Here is a 4,084-nt window from a genome sequence, read left to right on the forward strand (position 1 = left end):
CCACCGCGTCCCCAGCCCTTCTCCGGGCTGCTGCCAGTAACCTGGGGTGAAAACCTTCCCACCTCTGGCCTACAAAGCAGCGATGTCTCAGAGGGGGGAGGTTTAAAACCCCTTTCAAAGGGTATAGTTTGCATGTCTGTTGTGTGCACGTGGCCTTGAGCGCAGCTTTCATGTTCCCCAGTGCCATCAAATCCAAATTCAGACCCAGGTCCTGGCGTGTAGTTTGCATTTTGAGGCACTGCCTTGCTGTGATCTTTGGCAAACTCCTCCACTGCTGAGCACCCGTAGTGGTGGGGTTATTAAAGTGAAAATTCTTGCTCTGGAAATAGTCTTGCCCCTCCCCTGCAGAGCGGGGGGACAGTGCTGTCCGTGCACAGACACGGCAGCTCGCCCGAGGCTCTCACGCTGTGCAGGAGGATTAGTGACTCTCATCCCCAGCCCGTGGTCAGTCCAGGGAGCGATGCCGTGCCTGTGGTGCCCGAATGACTAAAGAGCAGCTTCAAAGCCTCTCAATTACCTTCAGCGCTTGTTTTTTTTTTTTTTTTCCACAGAAGCGGGAGAACGTCTAATTTTCTCAGAGCATCAAATTAAGTCGGGGCAGGCAAAGTCTGGCCGCACGGAATTAGTTGTGGCAGATGCATTCATCCCTCTCTGGTCCCTGCCTGTGACACAGAACCACTCGACGCCAAAGCAGGCAAGAGCTCAAAAAGGGAGCTTTGCAGGAGATTCGCATGCCATGTGAAGAGCCCTCGGCACTGGGGACCGAGCTCGGGATGCTCGTGGCTGCTGCAGCCTCCGTCCCCGTGCACGGGCTGGCTCCGCGCCGCTGAAGGTTCGCAGGGGCTGTCGCCACTCCCTGCCTCCTGCTCCCGCCTTGCTCTCCCAGGAGGGAATTTTCTCTTTTCCTCTAGCCCTGTGCTGCAAGCAGAGCCCTGGGATGGGCTCGGTTTGGTTGGGAGGGAGTCTGAAAGCACGGTCCCTCCTCGCTGCTGGTCTGTGCCCCTCAGGTCCTGCCAGATGGGATGCTCCAGCCCCGACCCTCTCTTCCCCACGCCTTCTCCTGCAGCCAGCTCTTCGTACTGGGGCCGGGGGTTTTTCTCCCTGGCAGGAGCTCCTCCGAGCTGGTCCAGGTGTGTTTCAGCTGCCCACCACCTGCAGCGCAGCATCCTGCAGGTGTTTTTGCACGTTATAGGGTCTTTGCGCCACACTTGAGCGCAGAGGCACAGAGGAGAGCAAACCTCTCCTTGCACTTCCCTTTCCACCATCCCAACACGGGCCGGTTGCCTGGCGCTTTAGCCCAGCCTCTGCAGGGGATGGTCCCTTCTCCAGGGCGCTGTCGTTTGAGCAAAGCAGCTTTTTTTGGGAGACATGAAAGAAACTACCCCAAAAACTCTGACCTCCCACCCTGATTTCACGGGGTGCTTCTCCAGCTGTGCCGTGTGTGCGAAGGTTGTGTTTCCAGGGAGGTGTTTAATTACCTCTTGCTGCCTGGTTAATGATCTAGGACACATCTTGTTCAGATCCAATCGTGTGTTTGGGGAGCAGCTCCCTTCAGCAGTGTCACTGAATAATAAAGCCACATTTGCAGACTGCATCCTGTAAGTTATAAACAAGTTTTCCAGACAAAGTCTCCTGAGAATCTGCCATTAGTGAATTTATTTGGTGCTATTACAGCCTTGCTAATTCTCTGGGGAGAGGAAAATTAGGCTAACACGTTAGCTGCTGTAGGGAATTGCCGTGACGTCCTGCTCCTTCGCTCTAGGGCTTAAACACAGAAGAAGCTGTGGGATGCTGTGACGAGCCCGGAGAGGCGATGGGGTGGGAAGCGGGCAGCTGCTTTTGATGTCTGAAGGGTCTGGGTTCTGGGTCCATGAAGCCCTGGGACTGAGCTGGCAAGGAGACAGCGTGGTGCAAACGTCCTCTGTCTTTAGAGAGAAAGAAGAGCAGGAGCAGGACTTCCCCTTCGTGCCGGGGGAGCTGTGCTGGATTCGGGCTCCTCTGGTCTTTGGGGAAGGTCCCTTGGTGCTGAGCCTGCTCCCCTTGGCTGGTGCTGGCAGGGTGCTGAGCCCAGCCCTGGCCCAGGGAGCTCTGCAACGGGTCTAATCAGAGCTGCAGGGAGAAGTGTGGGGCCTTTGTGCTTCCCCTCCGCTCATCGATTGGTAAAGACAAAGCAAAACAAGGTTTGAGGACTGAGTAATTTCAGACTTAAGAAAATCAGGTGTCCTGCTTTCCCCGTGGGCGGCAGGTTTTTAAAACAGGCAGGTTCCTCTGAGGGGCTAGAGCTTTGCTTTGGCTTGTGTGAAAACTGCTCCATAAGGAGGAAAAAACAGCTGGGGAAAAAAGTTATATGAAAAATTGCCATCCCTGGTGTCTGCAAGGAAAAGGAGGCTGGTGGGAGCAGGCTCTGATACTGCCCAAGGAGCTGAGGTCCAGGGGCCCCGGCTGCTCTTCACGCCTTGCTCCCCGTGCCCCCCCTGTTCTTCGTGGCTTTGGAGGCTCTTAGGAGGTTTCCCTCCCGCTGAGGACAGCTCAAGCCTCACAGCCTCTGCCTCCAGTTGCAAAGACCACGTTTCCTTTGCAGGAAGCCCTGCTCGGGGCTGGCTGTAGCTGCTGCTCCTGGTGCCAAACAAGCAGCATCTTGGTGCAGCAGAGCATCTGCCGCTGTCCCAGAGGGCTCCTGCGGCCTCGCGCGTCTCTCTGGAGCCATTGGAAAGGAAAATGGGGTGCTGAGCGCAGGCAGGAGCGGCTGTGACTTCCCTCTGCTTTTCATGGGGGTGAGGATGCGAGGCCAGGTGACAGAGCAGGGGACCGTTCTGCAGCGGCTGGGTGCTGCCTGTGACCACGCGGCCGGGAAACTCCTCCTGGCTCTGTCCCTGGGGACGTGGCGGTGGGTGCTGCTGGATGGGGCTGTTGGTGAGGTGGGGCTGTGGTTTCACTGGCTGTAAATGCGGGTCAGCATCAGCAGGGGATGAGGAGATGCATTGACTTCTCTCCCGTGGGTGGTGTTTCATGGCCAGATCGCGGCTGTTTCCAGGTGTATCGAAGACCCAACCACCCTCCTGCAGCTGTGCTCACTGATGGCTCCAGCTTTTCTCCTCCCACCTCCTGTTCAGTTTGTTGTAAAGGTCCTTCCACTGCCCCGCTGTCGGCACCCATCGCTTCTGCAGGGTGTTTAAGACCTTACCGGTGGAGCTTTGCCGGCAGCGTCTGGCCAGCAGCAGCTCCTGGTGCTGTGCCGTGGGAGGCTGGTGCTGTCTCAGGGCTCTGCTCCTTGCTTCGGGCTCTGCTCGTCGCATCCCAGGAGAATGATTTCAAGAATGAAGAAGTTCAAAAGCAAGGAGGTGAAGTGGGAAGAAAACTCGTCCAGAGGAGTGGTGTGCAGAGGGGTGAGAGGAGAAAGGAGAGGCACAGAGGAGGCAAGTATGTCGTCATCCAGACAGGGAAGTGGTCTCAGCAGGGAACAGCAAATCATTTGTGGGTCATATTAAGCCGTCATCTCCTCTGTGAAAACTTGAGAGGCCTGCCTGATAATGAAGGCACACCGTCCTCTGAATTCCTCCTCTTCCACTTTCTTTTGGAAGATTAGTTCAGGATTGTTCCTGAAATCTTCCTCCCCTGAAAGGTTCCCTGCTCCCCGAGGTCCTCTGTGCAGCTGTGCCTGCTATCTGTCCCTGCAGGCGACCGACTCATCTGTGTGAGCGGCACGAAGCATCTGGTTATGTGACTGCTCTGTAAAACCAGACATCTGCATCCTGGCACAGCTCCGGGCTACTGGGATCAATCTCCAGATCCTCTGCTGGAAAGTGAATAAAATGATTACGACGTGACTTCCTAGGCCGTGTCCCGTTGTGCCTGGAGCCCTGCCAGAGCAGCCAGCCCCAGGTCCCTACCCCCAGGGGATACGTCTCAGCCCCCAGATGAGCTGTAGCCTGGCTGGGGACTGGCCGGGTGTCCCCCAGGCATCCTCTTGGCTGGGGTGTGCAGATGAACGGCAGCGTTTCAGGTCTGGGGCACCTGGAATGCAGGGGAGGCTGCCCACCCCCCTGTCCCCGCCATGGGTGATGTCCCCTGGACCAGGCAGCTC

The sequence above is a fragment of the Pterocles gutturalis genome, unplaced genomic scaffold (genome assembly GCF_000699245.1).
Source record: "Pterocles gutturalis isolate BGI_N339 unplaced genomic scaffold, ASM69924v1 scaffold12757, whole genome shotgun sequence".
Lineage (NCBI taxonomy): Eukaryota > Metazoa > Chordata > Aves > Pterocliformes > Pteroclidae > Pterocles > Pterocles gutturalis.